Consider the following 22,880-nt stretch of genomic DNA (forward strand, 5'->3'; position numbering starts at 1 on the left):
TGCTCCTCTTGAATCTCTACTTTCTTATTACATTCATCCTATCCTTCTTACTCCTTTCCATGGCAAGCTGTATGTAGGGCATCACCGTTGTCAATGGCTACATCCCATCCTCTCAGTGAAAACGTTCCTATGCTCTGTCACAGCACGGCTAATCATCTGTCGGTTCTCAATCAGGTTGGAATAGAATCCCTTGATTCTTTTGCGCTTGTCATCACGCCCAGCCTTCAGGAGTTTGAAGCTCGTCACAGTCATTCAATCCCAGAATCCTACTCGAAATACCACAGACAAGGTTTAGACTTTCCGGATCCTCATGAATGCCGCCATCTATCTAGCTTATACCACGAAGATTCTGTTGGGGAATCTAAGAGATATGCGCCCGGCCTAAGGTAGAACGGAAGTGGTTGTTAGTCACGCGCGTTCATGGGTGGGAATGATGATGAGTGTCACGGATCATCACATTCATCAAGTTGAAGTGCAACGTATATCTTGGAATAAGAATAAAAGAGAATTGAATAGAAAGTAATAGTAATTGTATTGAAACTTGAGGTACAGCAGAGCTTCACACCCTTAATCTATGGGTGTGCAGAAACTCCACCGTTGAAAATACATAAGTGAAAGGTTCAGGCATGGCCAAATGGCCAGCCCCCAAAACGTGATCACAGGATTCAAAATACAATCCAGGATGATAATATGATAGTAAAAAGTTCTATTTATAATAAACTAGCTCCTAGGGTTTACATGAGTAAGTAATTGATGCATAAATCCACTTCCGGGGCCCACTTGGTGTATGTTTGGGCTGAGCTTGATCTATCCACGAGCTGAGGCTTCTCTTGGAGTTGAACTCCAAGTTATAACGTGTTTTGGGCGTTCAACTCCGGATCATGACGTTTTTCTGGCGTTTAACTCCAGACAGCAGCATGTACTTGGCGTTCAACGCCAAGTTACGTCGTCAATTTCCGAATAAAGTATAGACTATTATATATTGCTGGAAAGCTCTGGATGTCTACTTTCCAACGTCATTAAGAGCGGGCGAATTGGAGTTCTGTAGCTCCAGAAAATCCATTTCGAGTGCAGGGAGGTCAGATTCCAACAGCATCAGCAATCCTTTTGTCAGCCTTTTTCAGAGTTTTGCTCAAGTCCCTCAATTTCAGCCAGAAATTACCTGAAATCACAGAAAAACACACAAACTCATAGTAAAGTCCAGAAATGTGAATTTAACATAAAAACTAATGAAAACATCCCTAAAAGTAGCTTGAACTTACTAAAAACTACCTAAAAACAATGCCAAAAAGCGTATAAATTATCCGCTCATCAACAAGCACCTCGACGCACTTATCTGAAATTTCTACCATTGAATTACATGAGTAACTCTATCTTTATTTTCTGCTTATTTATTATTATTATTCGAAAACTCCATAACATTTACTATTCACCTAACTGAGATTTACAAGATGACTGGTGGACGAAATTGTGATCATCAATAATGGCTCTTTGGTATGTGCATCTGTTAACTCAGCACTTTTTTTCCACAACTTCGCTCAACTAACCAGCAAGTGTACTGGGTCGTCTAAGTAATAAACCTTACATGAGTAAGGGTCGATCCCATAGAGATTGTTGGTATGAAGCAAGCTATGGTCATCTTGTAAATCTCAGTCAGGCGGATAATAATTGATTATGGAATTTTGAAAATCAAATAATAGTAAATAAACATAACATAAAGATAAAGTTACTCATGTAATCCAATGGTGGAAATTTCGGATAGGTGTATGGAGGTGTTGTGTTCCTTCTGAATCTCTGCTTCCCTACTTCTTCCTTCTAGTTTTTCATCATTCCTTTCTATGGCAAGCTGTATGTAGGGCATCACCGTTGTCAATGGCTACATCCCATCCTCTTAGTGAAAAAGGTCCAAATGCTCTGTCATAGCACGGCTAATCATCTGTCGGTTCTCAATCAGGTTGGAATAGAATCCAGGGATTCTTTTGCGTCTGTCACTAACGCCCAGCCTTCAGGAGTTTGAAGCTCGTCACAGTTATTCAATCCCGGAATCCTACTCGGAATACCACTGACAAGGTTATACTTTCTGGATTCCCATGAATGCCGCCATCAATTCTAGCTTATACCACGAAGATTCTGATTAAGGAATCCAAGAGATATGCGCCCGGTTTAAGGTAGAACGGAAGTGGTTGTCAGTCACGCGCGTTCATAGATGAGAATGATGATGAGTGTCACGGATCATCACATTCATCAAATTGAAGTGCAACGAATATCTTAGAACAGGAATAAATCGAATTGGATGGAAAATAGTAGTAAATCGAATTGGATAGAAACTCCACCGTTGAAAATACATAAGTGAAAGGTCTAGGCATGGCCAAATGGCCAGCCCCCAAAACATGATCAATAGTCTCCTAAGATGAATAATAAAATAAAACTGAGACTAAAGATATCTAATACACTAGTAAAAAGTTCTATTTATACTAAACTAGCTACTAGGGTTTACAGAAGTAAGTAATTGATGCATAAATCAACTTCCGGGGCCCACTTCATATGTGCTTGGGCTGAGCTTGATCTATCCACGAGCTGAGGCTTCTCTTGGAGTTGAATGCCAAGTTGTAACGTGTTTTGGGCGTTCAACTCTGGTTCGTGACGTGTTTCTGGCGTTTGACTCCAGAATTGAGCATGAAACTGGCGTTGAGCGCCAGTTTACGTCATCTAATCACAAATAAAGTATGGACTATTATATATTGCTGGAAAGCTCGGGATGTCTACTTTCCAAAGCGGCTGAGAGCGCGCCATTTGGAGTTCTGTAGCTCCAAAAAATTTATTTCGAGTGCAGGAAGGTCAGATTCCAACAGCATCAGCAGTCCTTTGTCAGCCTCCTATCAGAGTTTTGCTCAGGTCCCTCAATTTCAGCCAGAAAATACCTGAAATTCTAGAAAAACACAAAAACTCATAGTAAAGTCCAGAAATGTGAATTTAGCATAAAAACTAATGAAAACATCCCTAAAAGTAACAAGATCATACTAAAAACTACCTAAAAACAATGCCAAAAAGCGTATAAATTATCCGCTCATCACAACACCAAACTTAAATTGTTGCTTGTCCCCAAGCAACTGAAAATCAATTAGGATAAAAAGAAGAGAATATACTATAAATTCTAAAATATCAATGAATATTAATTCTAATTAGATGAGCAGGACTTGTAGCTTTTTGCTTCTGAACAGTTTTGGCATCTCACTTTCTCCCTTGAAGTTTAGAATGATTGGCTTCTCTACGAACTTAGAATTTCGGATAGTGTTATTGATTCTCCTAGTTAAGTATGTTGATTCTTGAACACAACTACTTTTATGAGTCTTGGCCGTGGTCCTAAGCACTTTGTTTTCCAGTATTACCACCGGATACATAAATGCCACAAACACATGACTGGGTGAACATTTTCAGATTGTGACTCAGCTTTGTTAGAGTCCCCAGTTAGAGGTGTCCAGAGCTCTTAAGCACACTCTTTTTGCTTTGGATCATGACTTTAACCACTCATTCTCAAGCTTTTCACTTGGACCTGCATGCCACAATCACATGGTTAGGGACAGCTTTGATTTAGCCGCTTAGGCCTGGATTTTATTTCCTTGGGCCCTCCTATCCATTGATTCTCAAAGCCTTGGATCCTTTTTACCCTTGTCTTTTAGTTTTATGGGCTAATGGCTTTTTCTGCTTGCTTTTTCTTTTTCTTTCTATTTTTTTCGCCAATATATATATATATATATATATATATATATATATATATATATATATATATATATATATTCACAAGCTTTTGCTTTTTCACTGCTTTTTCTTTCTTCAAGAATCAATTTCATGATTTTTCAGATTATCAATAGCATTTCTCTTTGTTCATCATTCTTTCAAGAGCCAACAATTTTAACATTCATAAACAACAAGATAAAAAATATGCACTGTTCAAGCATTCATTCAGAAAACAAAAAGCATTGTCACCACATCAATATAATTAAACTAAATTCAAGGATAAATTCGAAATTCATGTACTTCTTGTTCTTTTGAATGAAAAACATTTTTCATTTAAGAGAGGTGAAGGATTAATGGAATTATTCATAGCCTTAAGACATAGTTATTAAATACTAATGATCATGAAGTAGAGACACAAAACATAGATGAACATATAATATAAAAACCGAAAAGCAGAAAAATATAAGAACAAGGAATGAGTCCACCTTAGTGGCGTCTTCTTCTTGAAGGACCAATGATGTCCTTAAGCTCTTCTATGTCCCTTCCTTGCCTTCGTTGCTCCTCCCTCATTACTCTTTGATCTTCTCTTATTTCATGGAGAATGATGGATTGCTCTTGATGTTCCACCCTTAATTGTTCCACATTGTAACTCAAATCTTCTAGGGAAGTGTTGGGTTGTTCCCAATAGTTGTTGGGAGGAAAGTGCATCCCTTGAGGTATCTCCGGGATTTCTTGGTGATGAGCTTCCTCATGCGTCTCTTGGGTTCCATGAGTGGGCTCTCTTGTTTGCTCCATCCTTTTCTTAGTGATGGGCTTGTCCTCCTCAATGAGGATGTCTCCTTCTATGATAACTCCAGCTGAGTAACATAGATGGCAAATAAGATGAGGAAAAGCTAGCCTTGCCAAAGTAGAGGACTTATCGGCTATTTTGTAGAATTCATGGGAGATGACTTCATGAACTTCTACTTCCTCTCCAATCATGATGCTATGAATCATGATGGCCCGATCCACAGTAACTTCAGATCGATTGCTAGTGGGGATGATGTAGTGTTGAATGAACTCTAACCATCCTCTAGCCACAGGCTTGAGGTCTAGTCTTCTTAGTTGAACTGGCTTGCCTTTGGAGTCTCTGTTCCATTGAGCTCCTTCCATACATATGTCCATAAGGACTTGGTCCAACCTTTGATTAAAGTTGACCCTTCTAGTGTAGGGGCGTGCATCTCCTTGCATCATGGGTAAGTTGAATGCCAACCTCATATTTTCCGGACTAAAATCTAAGTATTTCCCCCGAACCATTGTAAGATAATTCTTTGGATTCGGGTTCACACTTTGATCATGGTTCCTAGTGATCCATGCATTGGCATAGAACTCTTGAACCATTAAGATTCCGACTTGTTGAATGGGGTTGGTTAGAACTTCCCAACCTCTTCTTTAGATCTCATGTCGGATCTCCGGATACTCATTTTTCTTGAGCTTGAAAAGGACCTCAGGGATCACCTTCTTATTGGCCACAACATCATAGAAGTGGTCTTGATGGGTTTTGGAGATGAATCTTTCCATCTCCCACGACTCGGAGGTGGAAGCTTTTTTCTTCCCTTTCCCTTTCTAGAGGATTCTCCGGCCTTGGGTGCTATCAATGGTTATGGAAAACAAAAAGCTTATGCTTTTACCACGCCAAACTTAAAATATTGCTCGCCCTCGAGCAAGAGAAGACAAAAAAGAAGAAGAAGAAGAGAAAATATGGAGGAGTGTGAGGGGGAGGTGTATTCAGCCAAGGTATAGAAGAGGGGATTGTATTGTGTGAAAATGATGTAGAATGGAGGGGTTTATATAGGAAAGGGAGAGAGGGTAGGTTCGGCCATTTAGGGTTGGTTTGGGTGGGAAAGATTTTTGAAATTTGAAGGTAGGTGGGGTTTATGGGGAAGAGTGGATAGATGTGAGTGGTGAAGGAGGTAATTGGGAAGAGAGATTGAGGTGATTGGTGAAGGGTTTTTGGGAAAGTGTGTTATAGGATTATTAGGAGGTAAGGTTAGAATATGTTAGGTGGGGATCCTGTGGGGTCCACAGATCCTGAGGTGTCAAAGGTTTACATCCCTGCACCAATTATGCATGTAAAATGCCTTTGCATGCAATTCTGGCGTTTAAACACCGAAGTGATGCACGTTATGGGCATTCAACGCCCATATGTAGCATGTTTCTGGCGTTGAACGCCGGTTCCATGCTTGTTACTGGCGTTCAGCGCCAACTTTCCTCAAGGAATATTCCTGGCGTTCAAACGCCAGGATGTTGCTTGTTTCTGGCGTTCAGCGCCAGATCCATGCTCTGTTCTGGCGTTGAACGCCAGCCAGATGCTCCTTACTGGCGTTTAAACGCTAGTAAGTCCTTCCTCTAGGGTGTGATTTTTCTTCTGTTGTTTTTGATTCTGTTTTTAATTTTAATACTTTTTTCGTGACTCCACATGATCATGAACCTACTAAAACACAAAATAACAATTAAATAAAAATAAAATTAGATAAATAAAAATTGGGTTACCTCCCAACAAGCGCTTCTTTAATGTCAATAGCTTGACAGTGGGCTCTCTTGGAGCCACAAAGGTGATCAGGTCAATGTTGTGAACTCCCAACACCAAACTTAGAGTTTGGATATGGGGGTTCAACACCAAACTTAGAGTTTGGTTGTGGCCTCCTAACACCAAACTTAGAGTTTGATTGTGGGGGCTCCGTTTGACTCTGTACTGAGAGAAGCTCTGCATGCTTTCTCTCTAGTGTTACAGAGGGATGGCCATGTGCCTTAAACACATGGTAGTCCCCATTCAATTGAAGGACTAATTCTCCTCTGTTAACGTCAATCACAGCACCTGCTGTGGCTAGAAAAGGTCTTCCAAGGATGATGCATTCATCCTCTTCCTTCCTAGTGTCTAAGATTATTAAATCAGCAGGGATGTAAAGGCCTTCAACCTTTACTAACACGTCCTCTACTAATCCATAAGCTTGTCTTACTGACTTGTCTGCCAATTGTAATGAGAATAAGGCATGTTGTACCTCAATGATCCCTAGTTTCTCCATTACAGAGAGTGGCATAAGATTTATGCCTGATCCCAGGTCACACAGAGCCTTGTTAAAGGTCATGGTGCCTATGGTACAGGTTATTAAGAATTTATCAGGATCTTGTCTCTTTTGAGGTAAGATTTTCTGAACCCATGTATCTAGTTCACTAATGAGCAAGGGAGGTTCACCTTCCCAAGTCTCATTACCAAACAACTTGGCATTCAGCTTCATGATGGCTCCTAGATATTGAGCAACTTGCTCTCCAGTCATATCTTTATCCTCTTCTGAGGAAGAATAGTCTTCAGAGCTCATGAATGGCAGAAGGAGATTTAGTGAAATCTCTATGGTCTCTATATGAGCCTCAGATTCCTTTAGGTCCTCAATAGGGAACTCCTTCTTGCTTGAGAGACGTCCAAGAGGTCTTCCTCACTAGGATTTTCGTCCTTCTCCTTCCTTGTGCATTCGGCCATATTGATTACATCAATGGCCTTGCATTCTCCCTTTGGATTCTCTTCTGTATTGCTTGGGAGAATATTGGGAGGAGTTTCAATGATTTTCTTACTCAGCTGGCCCACTTGTGCCTCCAAATTTCTAATGGAGGATCTTGTTTCACTCATGAAACTTAAAGTGGCCTTAGACAGATCAGAGACTATGTTTGATAAGTTAGAGGGGCTCTGTTCAGAATTCTCTGTCTGTTGCTGAGAAGATGATGGAAAAGGCTTGTTATTGCTTAGCTTGTTTCTTCCACCATTATTAAAGCCTTGTTGAGGCTTTTGTTGATCCTTCCATGAGAAATTTGGATGATTTCTCCATGATGAATTATAGGTGTTCCCATAAGGTTCACCCATGTAATTTACCTCTGCTATTGCAGGGTTCTCAGGATCATAAGCTTCTTCAGAAGCTGCCTCTTTAGTACTGTTGGATGCATTTTGCCATCTATTCAGACTTTGAGAGATCATGTTGACTTGCTGAGTCAACACTTTGTTCTGAGCCAATATGGCATTCAGAGCATCAATTTCAAGAACTCCCTTCCTCTGAGGCGTCCCATTATTCACGGAATTCCTCTCAGAAGTGTACATGAATTGGTTATTTGCAACCATGTCAATAAGTTCTTGAGCTTCTGCAGGCGTTTTCTTTAAGTGAATGGATCCACCTGCAGAATGGTCCAATAACATTTTGGGAAACTCAGATAGACCATAATAGAATATATCTAATATGGTCCATTCTGAAAACATGTCAGAAGGACACTTTTTGGTCATCTGCTTGTATCTTTCCCAAGCTTCATAGAGGGATTCACCATCTTTTTGTTTGAAGGTCTAAACATCCACTCTAAGCTTGCTCAGCTTTTGAGGAGGAAAGAATTTATCCAAGAAGGCCGTGACCAGCTTATCCCAGGAGTCCAGGCTATCTTTAGGTTGTGAGTCCAACCATGTTCTAGCTCTGTCTCTTACAGCAAAAGGGAAAAGCATGAGCCTGTAGACTTCAGGATCTACTCCATTTGTCTTAACAGTCTCACAAATCTGTAAGAACTCAGTTAAAAATTGATAAGGATCTTCAGATGGAAGTCCATGAAACTTGCAGTTCTGTTGCATCAAAGCAACTAATTGAGGTTTCAGCTCAAAATTGTTTGCTCCAATGGCAGGAATTGAGATGCTTCTTCCATCAAACTTGGACGTTGGTTTAGTGAAATCACCAAGCATCCTTCTTGCATTATTGTTGTTGGGTTCGGCTGCCATCTCCTTCTCTTGTTCAAAAATTTCAGAAAGGTTGCCTCTGGATTGTTGTAATTTAGCTTCTCTTAGTTTCCTCTTCAGAGTCCTTTCAGGTTCAGGATCAGCTTCAACAAGAGTGCCTTTTTCCTTATTCCTGCTCATATGAAAGAGAAGAGAAAAAGAAAAGGAAGAGGAATCCTCTATATCTGGACAAAGAGGATCCTTATTATTAGTAAAAGAAGAAAGGAATAAGAGTGGAGAATCCAATCACAAGGGTGTGGATAGAGGCAATGATTGGAGATGAAGAGAGGTGAAGAGAAGTGTTTGTAAATAAATAAATATATAGAAGAAGAGAAGAGAGGGATAATTCGAAAATAATTTTGAAAAAGTAGTTAATGATTTTCGAAAATAAAAGATAAGATATAATTAAAATTAAAATTTAAAACAATTAAAAAGAATTTTTGAAAAAGAGATGAGATATTTTCGAGAATTAAAGAGGGAAAAGTAGTTAGTTGGTTTTGAAAAAGATAGGAAACAAACAAAAAGTCAAATAGTTAGTTGATAAAGATATTAAAATTAAATTTGAAAAGATAAGAAGATAAGAAGTTAGATAAGATATTTTGAAATCAAATTTTTGAAAAAGATATGATGAAAAGATAAGATAACAAGATTTGATAAAAAGATAATAAGAAGATATGATAAAAAGATATGGTTGAAAAAGATTTCATTTTTAAAATTAAAATTAATTGCTTAACTAACAAGAAACTAAAGATAAGATTCTAGAATTTAAAGATTGAACATTTCTTAACAAGAAAGTAACAAACTTCAAATTTTTGAATCAGTCACATTAATTGTTAGCATAATTTCGAAAATTTGAAATAAAATTAAGAAAAAGATTTTGAAAATAATTTTAAAATTTTCGAAATTAATAAGATAAAAATGAAAAAGATTTGATTTTTGAAAAAAATTTGAAAAGATTGGATTTTTAAAATTGAAAATTTGACTTGACTTATGAGAAACAACTAATTTTAAAAATTTTTGACTAAGTCAACTCAAATTTTCGAAAATTAGGAGAGAAATAAGGAAAAGATATTTTTTGATTTTTGAAATTTTAACGAGGAGAGAGAAAAACACAAACATGACCCAAAACATGAAAATTTTGGATCAAAACACATGATGCATGCAAGAACACTATCAATGTCAAGATGAACACCAAGAACACTTTGAAGATCATGATGAACATCAAGAACATATTTTTGAAAAATTTTTGATGCAAAGAAAACATGCAAGACACCAAACTTAGAAATCTTTAATGCTTGGACTCTAACAAACAAAAAATGCGTATGAAAAACAAGAAAATACACAAAACAAGAAAACATCAAGATCAAACAAGAAGACTTACCAAGAACAACTTGAAGATCATGAAGAACACTATGAATGCATGAATTTTTGAAAAATGCATAATAATTTTAAAAACATGCAATTGACACCAAACTTAAAAGTTGACTCAAGACTCAAACAAGAAACACAAAATATTTTTGATTTTTTTCTAATTTTTTTGTATTTTATTTTATTTTTTTGAAAAACATATAGGAAAAAGAAAATAAGAAATTTAAAATCTTTAAGAAGAATTCTAGGAATCTTTCAATATTAGCCCAAAGCTCCAATCAAAGGGTTGGACATGGCTTAATAGCCAGTCAGCTTTAGGATGGAATTACATGCATTGTGGTGATTAGTTGAAGACCAATTCCAAAGGAGTTTGAATATGGCTTTGCAGCCAGCTAGGATTCAACATGCTTCATGAAACTCTGGAATCCATTCTTAAATGTTTTGAAGCCATAGAATGATTTATTTAAAAAAAAATTTCGAAAATAAGAATAAAAATTTTTTTTGAAAGATTTTGAAAAGTTTTTGAAAAGGAAATTACCTAATCTGAGCAACAAGATGAACCGTCAGTTGTCCATACTCGAACAATCCCCGGCAACGGCGCCAAAAACTTGGTGGACGAAATTGTGATCATCAATAATGGCTCTTTGGTATGTGCATCTGTTAACTCAGCACTTTCTTTCCACAAGTTCGTTCAACTAACCAGCAAGTGTATTGGGTCGTCCAAGTAATAAACCTTACGTGAGTAAGGGTCGATCCCACAGAGATTGTTGGTATGAAGCAAGCTATGGTCATCTTGTAAATCTCAGTCAGGCGGATAATAATTGATTATGGAATTTTGAAAATCAAATAATAGTAAATAAACATAACATAAAGATAAAGTTACTCATGTAATCCAATGGTGGGAATTTCGGATAGGTGTATGGAGGTGCTGTGTTCCTTCTGAATCTCTGCTTCCGTACTTCTTCCTTCTAGTTTTTCATCATTCCTTTCTATGGCAAGCTGTATGTAGGGCATCACTGTTGTCAATGGCTACATCCCATCCTCTCAGTGAAAAAGGTCCAAATGCTCTGTCATAGCACGGCTAATCATCTGTCGGTTCTCAATCAGGTTGGAATAGAATCCAGTGATTCTTTTGCGTCTGTCACTAACGCCCAGCCTTCAGGAGTTTGAAGCTCGTCACAGTTATTCAATCCCGGAATCCTACTCGGAATACCACTGACAAGGTTAGACTTTCCGGATTCCCATGAATGCCGCCATCAATTCTAGCTTATACCACGAAGATTCTGATTAAGGAATCCAAGAGATATGCTCCCGGTCTAAGGTAGAACGGAAGTGGTTGTCAGTCACGCGCGTTCATAGGTGAGAATGATGATGAGTGTCACGGATCATCACATTCATCAAATTGAAGTGCAACGAATATCTTAGAACAAAAATAAATCGAATTGGATGGAAAATAGTAGTAATTGCATTAAAACTTGAGGTACAGCAGAGCTCCACACCCTTAATCTATGGTGTGTAGAAACTCCACCGTTGAAAATACATAAGTGAAAGGTCCAGGCATGGCCAAATGGCCAGCCCCCCAAAACGTGATCAATAGTCTCCTAAGATGAATAATAAAATAAAACTGAGACCAAAGATATCTAATACACTAGTAAAAAGTTCTATTTATACTAAACTAGCTACTAGGGTTTATAGAAGTAAGTAATTGATGTATAAATCCACTTCCGGGGCCCACTTGGTGTGTGCTTGGGCTGAGCTTGATCTATCCACGAGCTGAGGCTTCTCTTGGAGTTGAACGCCAAGTTGTAACATGTTTTGGGCGTTCAACTCTGGTTCGTGACGTGTTTCTGGCGTTTGACTCCAGAATGCAGCATGGAACTGGCGTTGAGCGCCAGTTTACGTCATCTAATCACAAATAAAGTATGGACTATTATATATTGTTGGAAAGCTCTGGATGTCTACTTTCCAACGCTGTTAAGAGCGCGCCATTTGGATTTTGGTAGCTCCTGAAACTCCATTTCGAGTGCAGGGAGGTCAGACTCCAACAGCATCAGCAGTCCTTTGTCAGCCTCCTATCAGAGTTTTGCTCAGGTCCCTCAATTTCAGCCAGAAAATACCTGAAATCACAGAAAAATACACAAACTCATAGTAAAGTCCAGAAATGTGAATTTAGCATAAAAACTAATGAAAACATCCCTAAAAGTAACTAGATCATACTAAAAACTACCTAAAAACAATGCCAAAAAGCATATAAATTATCCGCTCATCAATGACCATAGCTTGCTTCATACCAACAATCTCCGTGGGATTGGCCCTTACTCATGTAAGGTATTACTTGGATGACCCAGTGCACTTGCTGGTTAGTTGTGCGGAGTTGTGACTAAGTGTGATTCACGTTTGAGAGCGCTACCAAGTTTTTTGGCGCCATTGTTGATGATCACAATTTCGTGCACCAACGACCCAGTGCACTTGTTGGTCAGCTGCGCGGAGTTGTGAGAAAAGTGTGAACTCACGATTTTGTGTACCAAGTTTTTGGCACCGTTGCTGGAGATTGTTCGAGTTTGGACAACTAACGGTTCATCTTGTTGCTTAGATTAGGTAATTTTCTTTTAATTTTGTTCTTTAGAATTTTTAAGAATGAATTCTAGAGTTTCAGATGATGCTTTTATCATCACAGGAGCTAGTTAATTCCCATCAATTTGGCTGTTGTATGTAATGTCTTGTTGAATCTTAATTAACCATGTCTAATCCTTTTAGACTGAAGCTTTAGACTAATATTGCATGATTCCTGGAATTCTTATTAAAAATTTTGAGTTTCTTATTTTCTTGTTCAAAATAATTTTAAAAAAAATATACAAAAAAATTATAAAATCATAAAATCAAAAATATTTTGTGCTTCTTGTTTGAGTCTAGAGTCAAATTTTAAGTTTGGTGTCAATTGCATGTTTTTATTCTTCTAGCATTTTTCGAAAACTCATGCATGTGTTCTTATTGATCTTCAAGTTGTTCTTGATGATTTTTTTGTCTGATGTTTAAATTCTCTTGTTTTGTGTCTTTTGTTGTTTCTCATGTGCATTCTCAAATTGTTAGTGTCTCTAGTGTGAAAATTTCTAAGTTTGGTGTCTTGCATGTCTTTCTTTTCTTAAAAATTTTCAAAAATATGTTCTTGATGTTCATCATGATCTTCAAAGTGTTCTTGGTGTTCATCTTGACATTCAAAGTGTTCTTGCATGCATTGTTTATTTGATCTTAGTTTTTCATGATTAGTTTCATTTTGTTGTTTTTCTCTCTCATCATTAAAAAAATTCAAAAAAATTCAAAAAAAATTCTTCAAAATTATGTCTTTTCAAGTCAATAATACAGAGAATTGAAGATTCAGAACATACAGTAGAGGAATCACAGAGAAAAAGCTGGGCGTTCAAAATACCCAGTGAAGAAGGAATTCTGGCGTTTAAATGCCAGCCAGGGTACCTGGCTGTGCGTTTAACGCCCAAGGAGGTAGACAAGTGGGCGTTAAATGCCAGAATGGATGCCATTCTGGGCGTTTAACGCCAGGATAGCACTAAGGAGGTAGTTTTGTTTTCAATTCAAATCTTTTTCAATTTTTCAAGTTTTAAAACTAATTTTTCAAAATCAAATCTTTTTCATTTTTTTATATTTTCGAAAATCCTTGCTAACAATTAATGTTGTGATTCAAAAATTTCAAGTTTGTAACTTTCTTATTAAGAAAGGTTCAATATTTGAATTTTAAAATCATATCTTTTAATTTCTTGTTAGTCAAGTCATCAATTTTAAAAATCAAATATTTTTCAACCATATCTTTTCTACCATATCCTTTCAATCATATCTTTTTAAAAAATCAAATTTTCTTCAATCATATCTTTTTAAAATCAAAATTTTTCAATAATATCTTTTTTAATTTGATTTCAAACTCTTTTTTTCTCTAACTTCTTATCTTTTTAAAATTATTTCCAAATCTTTTTCAACTAATCACTATCTCTTATCTTTTTCAAAATCACCTAACCACTTTTCCACTCCCAATTTTCGAAAATCACTAACCACTTTTTCAAAAATCTTTTTAATTTTCGAAAATTTCCTCTCTCAACTCTTTCTATTTAATCACTAACACTCCTCCTCTCTTAATAATTCGGACTCCCTCCCTCTCTATAAGTTCAAATTCTTCTCTCTACCTCATCCTTCTTTTTGTTTTCTTCCTCTGACACATCAAGGAATCTCTATACTGTGACATAGAGGATTTTATACCTTCTTTTCTTTCTTCTCTTTCATATGAGTATGAACAAAGATAAAGGCATTCTTTTTGAAGCTGATCTTAAACCTGAAAGGACTCTGAAGAGGAAGCTAAGAGAAGCTAAAGCGCAACTCTCTAGAGAGGACCTGACAGAAATTTTTGAAAAAGAAGAAGACATGGCAGCCAAAAATAACAACAATGCCAACAATGCAAGGAAGGTGCTTGGTGACTTTACTGCACCAACTTCCGACTTCTATGGGAGAAGCATCTCTATTCCTGCCCTTGGAGTAAACAACTTTGAGCTTAAGCCTCAATTAGTTTCTCTGATGCAACAGAATTGCAAGTTTCATGGACTTCCATTGGAAGATCCTCATTAGTTCTTGGCTGAATTTTTGCAAATCTGTGACACTGTTAAGACCAATGGAGTTGATCCTGAGGTCTACAGACTTATGCTTTTATCTTTTGCTGTAAGAGACAGAGCTAGTATATGGTTGAACTCACAACCTAGAGACAGCCTGAACTCTTGGAAAAAGCTGGTCAATGCCTTCTTAGCTAAATTCTTTCCACCTCAAAAGATGAGTAGCTTAGAGTGGAAGTTCAAACCTTTAAACAGAAGGAAGGTGAATCCTTCTATGAAGTTTGGGAAAGATACAAGCACTTGATCAGAAGGTGTCCCTCTGACATGCTTTCAGAATGGAGCATCATAGGTATATTCTATGATGGTCTGTCTGAGTTATCCAAGATGTCATTGGACCATTCTACAGGTGGATCTATTCATCTGAAGAAAACGCCTGCAGAAGCCCAGGAACTCATTGAAATGGTTGCAAATAACTAGTTCATGTACACTTCTGAAAGAAATTATGTGAGCAATGGGACAACTCAGAAGAAAGGAGTTCTTGAGATTAATACTCTGAATGCCATATTGGCTCAGAACAAAATATTGACTCAGCAAGTCAATATAATTTCTCAGAATCTGACTGGATTGCAAGCTGCATCTGGCAGTGCTAAAGAAGCCTCATCTGAAGGAGAAGCTTATGACCCTGAGAATCCTGCAATAGAAGAGGTGAATTACATGGGAGAACCCTATGGAAACACCTACAATTCTTCATGGAGGAATCACCCAATATTCTCATGGAAGGATCAACAGAAGCCTCAACAAGGCTTCAATAAGAATAATGGTAGGAGAAACAGGTTTGGCAATAGCAAACCTTTCCCATTATCTTCTCAGCAACAAACAGAAAACTCTGAGTAAAATCATTCTGGCTTAGCAACCATAGTCTCTTATCTATCTAAGACCACACTAAGTTTCATGAATAAAACAAGATCCTCCATTAAAAATTTAGAGGCACAAGTGGGTCAGCTGAGTAAAAAGGTTACTGAAACTCCTTCTAGCACTCTCCCAAGCAATACAGAAGAAAATCTCAAGAGAGAGTGCAAGGCCATAACCATGACCAACATGGCTGAACCTGGAGAGAGTAAGGAGGATGTGATTCCCAGTGAGAAAAACCTCATGGGATGTCCTCTGAATGGAAAGAAGTTCCCCTTTGAGGAACCATGGGAATCTGAGGCTCATACAAAGACCATAGAGATTCCATTGAACCTACTTCTGCCTTTCATGAGCTTTGATGAGTATTCTTCCTCTGAAGAGGATGAAGATATTACTAAAGAGCAAGTTGCTAAGTACCTTGGAGCAATCATGAAGCTGAATGCCAAATTATTTGGTAATGAGACTTGGGAGGATGAACCTCCATTGCTCATTAATAAACTAAACACCTTGGCTCAGCTGAAGATACCTCAAAAGAAACCGGATCTTGGAAGGTTCTTAATACCATGTACCATAGGCACCATGACCTTTGAGAAGGCTCTGTGTGACCTGGGGTCAGGCATAAACCTCATGCCACTCTCTGTAATGGAGAAACTGAGAATCCTTGAGGTACAAGCTGCAAGAATCTCACTAGAGATGGCAGACAAATCAAAGAAACATGCTTATGGACTTCTAGAGGATGTCTTAGTAAAGGTTGAAGGCCTTTACATCCCTGCTGACTTCATAATCCTGGACACTGGGAAGGATGAGGATGAATCCATCATCCTTGGCAGACCCTTCCTAGCAACAGCAAAAACTGTGATTGATGTTGACAGAGGAGAGTTGGTCCTCCAAGTGAATGAGGACTACCTTGTGTTTAAGGCTCAAGGATCTCCTTCTGTACACATGGAGAAGAAGTATGAAAAGCTTCTCTCAATACAGAGTCAAACAGACTCCCCACATTCAAACTCTAAGTTTGGTGTTGGGAGGCCACAACCATGCTCTGAGAATCTGTGAGGCTCCATGAGAGCTCACTATCAAGATATTGACATTAAAGAAGCGCTTATTGGGAGGCACCCAATCTTTATTTATCTATATTAAATTTACATTTTCCATTGTCATTTTATGTTTTCTTTAGGTTGATGATCATGTGGAGTGACAAAAATAACTGCAAAAATCAAAGCAAATTCAAAAACAGCATTAAAAACAACACACCCTGGAGGAGGATCTTATTGGCGTTTAACGCCAGAAAAGGGCACCAAGTTGGCATTCAATGCCAGAAAGGGGAAGAAAAGCTGGCGTTTGATGCATGGAAATTTGTCTCTCAACAAATTTTCCTTCGGCAAGTATACCGAATTGTCGTCAAGTAAAACTCACAATAGAGTGAAGTCGAATCCCACAGAGATTAACGGATTAAGCAAACAATGATTAGTTGATTATCCTAGTTAGACAAATCATATTGGAGTGATAAGTAACAAGGAAATGTAAATGGCATAAAAGTAAAGAAAAGCTATAAAGTGCAGAAGAGTAAAATGGCAAGAAAAGTAAATGTAAGAACTAAAAATAAAATGAACATTGGGATCAAGAGATATTGCAATCCTCCGGATCAAGTTCATTCTCATCTCTCCCTCAATCAATGCATTCATTGATCTCCTTGGCAATCTTAAGTGATTGGATTCCAATTCCTTAGTAAACCAATCTCTCAAATCTTTATCAATAGCCAATTCCTTGGTCAATTGCTCATGAGAAGAGATGAAGTATGGTCACTGATTATACCACATGCATTCCCAAATCAAGTATTGGTAGGATTATAGTCACACATATCCATCCAAACCCAAATTGGTCCAGCATGAGAAAGCATTTCTAGCATGATCTCTTCATTACTCTTCCAAGGTTCCGAAGAGATCCAATTATGGAGAGTTTCTTTTCCAAGACAACTAGCCAATTGAATTAAGATTGAAAGCTTTCTAGTATGATCAAGAGAAAAGAAAGAAGAAGAAGAATGAAAACTATAATTGATCCATTGAATCACAATAGAGCTCTCTAACCCAATGAAAAGAGTTAGTTGATCATTGCTCTACCAAAATAGAAAAGAAGAAAGTGCAGGAAAGTAAAGATGAAGATTAAAACTAACATTGAAACTTCCATATTCATAAATTAAAAGTACAAAGAAAAAAAGAGAAGGAAAAGTGAGTGAGGGGAGGGAGTCCGAAGACCCCACTTTAATCCCCAATTTCCCAGCCTTCCGTCTAATCCCCCCTTTCAAAGTAAAAACTAAAGCCTTTATATAGGCTCTCCTATATTACAAAATGAAATTAAAAGCAAATTACAATTAAATGAAAATTCCTATTCTAGATGCTTCTTGTGGCCTTCATTGGTTGACACTTGTGGCCTTGCTTCCTTGAGGTTGGGTGGTCCAAGAGAAGTGAATCAAATTGAGGTCCAGGGTGACTTGGCTTTATTGCTTTGGTGTTTTTGGGGCTTAAAAGATGCCTCTTGTTTGTGCTCCAATTTCATGCCCAATATAGACTATTATATATCTATGGAAAGCTCTGAATGTCAGCTTTCTAACGCAACTGGAATCACCTCAATTGGATCTCTGTAACTCAAGTTATGCTCCTTTGAAGTGGACATGGTCGCTGGCATGGTCGCTAGCGTTAATGGAAAACGTGAGTCACGTTAACGCTAGCGACTAGCGTTAATGGAAAACGTGTGTCACAATAACGCTAGCGATCAGGGGCTCAAACTTAATGTCCACCCCATACTATTATATATTATTGGAAAGCGCTAGATGTCTACTTTCCAACGCCTTTGGAAGCGCATCATTTGGAGCTCTACAGCTCGAGTTATACTTCTTGGAAGGTGAAGAGATCAGTTGGCCTTACTACAGGTTGATACTATGTTCATCTTTGCACTTTCGAGGCAGGTTTTCTTCCTCAAATTTAGTTTCAACCATGTAGTGCCATATATGCTTGGAAAGATCTGGAATCCTGCTTTCCAATGCCACTAGAATCACCTCATTTGGAGCTTTGTGGCTCAAGTTATGTGTGTTTGAAGTAGGCATGGTCAGGCTGACAGGTGGGACTTTTGCCTACGTTAACTACCACGTTAAGTTAACGTGGATCTTTTTTTTGCTTCGCCAACGTTAGTGGCACTCACTTTTTCCACTAACGTTGGCATCTCCCTTTCCTTCCATGTTAACTACTACGTTAACTTAGTTAACATGGCTGTTAACGTGGGTCTTTTTGCTTCGCCAATGTTAGTGGCACTCACTTTCTCCACTAACGTTGGCATCTCCCTTTCCTTCCACGTTAACTACCACGTTAACTTAGTTAACGTGGCTATTAACGTGGGTCTTTTTGCACCTTCGCAAACGTTAGTGGCACTCACTTTTTTCGATAACGTTGGCCCTTCTTCAAAGTTAATGCCATTAACGTTCCCACTTTCCTTCCTTCCACGTTAGTGCCCACGTTAGTGTAACTAACGTAGCCACTAACGTGGCTCTTCTCTTTTTCTTTTGGCCTGAAATCAATCAAACAAAGTGCATCAAAGTCTTGCTCTTAATCATGGGATCATGCATCATCCAATTTATCATTCAATTTATGCCTAATTCTTATGAAATCATTCAAAATTCACAATGTTTGCTTGAATCATGGTATGATTGCATTTTCAACCAAATACTTGCTTATTTCCTAAGAAAATGCATGAAACCAACCTAAAGCATACAAAAAATGGCTAGTAAAAATAGCCAAGATGCCCTGGCATCACAACACCAAACTTAAAGCTTGCTTGTCCCCAAGCAAGAAAAGAACTATGCACAAAGAATTCTCTTTAATTGGAATGTATTGAAGAATTGCTTATGATGCCTTAGTGGGTGAAGTGACAAAGTGGCAGTGGGGTAAACTCTAATTTGTATGCTTATGCAAGGATTCCAGTGCTCATTAGTCCTCACATTTTGGAAGTCTTAGATCTTAGGACTTTCATTCAAATGATATTATGGAATCCTCCTTATAGATTGTCACCTTGAAGCAGCACTTATTTTATAGCATTTTTCTTTCTTTTTTTTGGAATTTGGCCTCGACTCTAGGTGTCATGTATCAAAGCGGCTTTTTAAGATAAGCTTTCAATCAATACTCCCAAACCAGTTGGTCTAAGGTATTAGGTGTTGAAACACCCCTTAGGATTTACTTGCTCAAGCCTCTCTCTTTGATACAAATCCACCACAAGCATTTAACTAGGACAATAACTCTTTAAGTTCTTTTTTCTTTCTTTTTCTTCCTAGAAATTGATGCTCAGAGCCTTGGGCTTGTTCTTTGTTTTTCTTTTTCTTTTGTTTTCTTTTGTTACTGCTTCTTGGATCAATAGATGTTTGAGAAATTCCATAATACTTCTCTAAACTTCATTTCCTGTCTATGAGCTCCCATGCAAGTTTTCATAAACATGCAACCTCAATTACAATCATACAATCAGAACCTCCACTCCTCTTAATCTTTTGCTTGCCCCAAGATTTATAAAATTCTTCAATATTTTCCTTTCAAAAGAATGATTTCTTTGTTGTATTCTTAGAGATATTGGGTGCAAGTAAAATTCAAGATGATAATTGGTGCACGAAATTGTGATCAATACTTTTCACAAATCAAATAATCCCCGGTAATGAATCCAAAAACTTGGTGTTCAATACCATGGCATAAACACAACTTCGCACAACTAACCAGCAAGTGTACTGGGTCGTCCAAGTAATAAACCTTACGCGAGTAAGGGTCGATCCCACAGAGATTGTTGGTATGAAGCAAGCTATGGTCACCTTGTAAATCTTAGTCAGGCAAACTCAAATGGGTATGGTGATAAACGCATAAAACATAAAGGTAAAGATAGAGATACTTATGTAATTCATTGGTAGGAACTTCAGATAAGCGTATGAAGATGCTTTCCCTTCCGTCTCTCTGCTTTCCTACTGTTTTCATCCAATCCTTCTTCTTCCTTTCCATGGCAAGCTTAAGCAAGGGTTTCACCGTTGTCAGTGGCTACCTCCCATCCTCTCAGTGGAAATGTTCAACGCACCCTGTCACGGCACGGCTATCCATCTGTCGGTTCTCAATCAGGCCGGAATAGAATCCAGTGATTCTTTTGCGTCTGTCACTAACGCCCCGCCCTCAGGAGTTTGAAGCACGTCACGGTCATTCAATCATTGAATCCTACTCAGAATACCACAGACAAGGTTAGACCTTCCGGATTCTCTTGAATGCCGCCATCAGTTCTAGCCTATACCACGAAGACTCTGATCTCACGAAATGGCTGGCTCGTTTGTCAGGCGAGCACTCGGTTGTCAGGCGATCAACCATGCATCGTGTATTAGGAATCCAAGAGATATTCACCCAATCGAAGGTAGAACGGAGGTGGTTGTCAATCACACGTTCATAGGTGAGAATGATGATGAGTGTCACGGATCATCACATTCATCAAGTTGAAGAACAAGTGATATCTTAGAACAAGAACAAGCGGAATTGAATAGAAGAACAATAGTAATTGCATTAATACTCGAGGTACAGCAGAGCTCCACACCTTAATCTATGGTGTGTAGAAACTCCACCGTTGAAAATACATAAGTACAGGGTCTAGGCATGGCCGAATGGCCAGCCTCCCAATGATCTAAGAACTAGATGTCCAAAGATGATCTAGAGATCTAAAGTGATCAAAAGATCCAAAATACAATAGTAAAAGGTCCTACTTATAGAAAACTAGTAGCCTAGGGTGTACAGAGATGAGTAAAAGACATAAAAATCCACTTCCGGGCCCACTTGGTGTGTGCTTGGGCTGAGCAATGAAGCATTTTCGTGTAGAGACTCTTCTTGGAGTTAAACGCCAGCTTTTATGCCAGTTTGGGCGTTTAACTCCCATTTTGGTGCCAGTTCCGGCGTTTAACGCTGGAATTCCTGAGGGTGACTTTGAACGCAGGTTTGGGCCATCAAATTATGGGCAAAGTATGGACTATCATATATTGCTAGAAAGCCCAGGATGTCTACTTTCCAACACCGTTGAGAGCGCGCCAATTGGGCTTCTGTAGCTCCAGAAAATCCACTTCGCGTGCAGGGAGGTCAGAATCAAACAGCATCTGCAGTCCTTTTCAGTCTCTGAATCAGATTTTTGCTCAGGTCCCTCAATTTCAGCCAGAAAATACCTAAAATCATAGAAAAACACACAAACTCATAGTAAAGTCCAGAAAAGTGAATTTTAACTAAAAACTAATAAAAATATACTAAAAACTAACTAGATCATACTAAAAACATACTAAAAACAATGCCAAAAAGCGTACAAATTATCCGCTCATCATAACACCAAACTTAAATTGTTTCTTGTCCTCAAGCAACTGAAAATCAAATAAGATAAAAAGAAGAGAATATACTATAGACTCCAAATTATCAATGAAACTTAGCTCCAAATTAGATGAGCGGGACTAGTAGCTTTTTGCCTCCGAACAGTTTTGGCATCTCACTTTATCCTTTGAAATTCAGAATGATTGGCTTCTTTAGGAACTCAGAATCCAGATAGTGTTATTGATTCTCCTAGTTAAGTATGATGATTCTTGAATACAGCTACTTATTGAGTCTTGGCCGTGGCCCAAAGCACTCTGTCTTCCAGTATTACCACCGGATACATACATGCCACAGACACGTAATTGGGTGAACCTTTTCAGATTGTGACTCAGCTTTGCTAGAGTCCCCAATTAGAGGTGTCCAGGGTTCTTAAGCACACTCTTTTTGCATTGGATCACAACTTTATTTCTTTCTTTTTCTTTCTTTTTCTCCTTTTTTTTCGAAAATTTTTCTTCCTTTTTTCTCTTTTTTTTTTTCGAAAATTTTTCTTCTTTTTTTGTTTTTTTTTTTGTATTCACTGCTTTTTCTTGCTTCAAGAATCATTTTTATGATTTTTCAGATCCTCAGTAACATGTCTCCTTTTTCATCATTCTTTCAAGAGCCAACAATTTTAACATTCATGAACAACAAATTCAAAAGACATATGCACTGTTCAAGCATACATTCAGAAAACAAAAAGTATTGTCACCACATCAAACTAATTAAGCTAGTTTTAAAGATAAATTCGAAATCCTGTACTTCTTGTTCTTTTGTAATAAAAACAGTTTTCATTTAAGAAAGGTGATGGATTCATAGGACATTCATAACTTTAAGGCATAGACACTAAGACACTAATGATCACAAGACACAAACATAGATAAACATAAGCATAAAATTTCGAAAAACAGAAAAATAAAGAACAAGAAAATTAAAGAACGGGTCCACCTTAGTGATGGCGTCTTGTTCTTCCTCTTGAAGGTCCTATGGAGTGCTTGAGCTCCTCAATGTCTCTTCCTTGTCTTTGTTGCTCCTCTCTCATGATTCTTTGATCTTCTCTAATTTCATGGAGGATGATGGAGTGTTCTTGAT

At 37.9% G+C, this 22,880-nt stretch overlaps 1 non-coding gene across 1 annotated transcript; it reads left to right on the forward strand.

The window, feature by feature from the left end:
- Nucleotides 1–8,018: 8,018 nt before the first annotated feature.
- Nucleotides 8,019–8,122, forward strand: LOC112798942 (small nucleolar RNA R71). Its single transcript, XR_003200536.1, has one exon. It is a non-coding gene; the product is annotated as a small nucleolar RNA R71 (small nucleolar RNA).
- The last annotated feature ends 14,758 nt before the right edge of the window (nucleotides 8,123–22,880 follow it).

This window comes from Arachis hypogaea, chromosome 4 (assembly GCF_003086295.3).
Source record: "Arachis hypogaea cultivar Tifrunner chromosome 4, arahy.Tifrunner.gnm2.J5K5, whole genome shotgun sequence".
Classification (NCBI taxonomy): domain Eukaryota; kingdom Viridiplantae; phylum Streptophyta; class Magnoliopsida; order Fabales; family Fabaceae; genus Arachis; species Arachis hypogaea.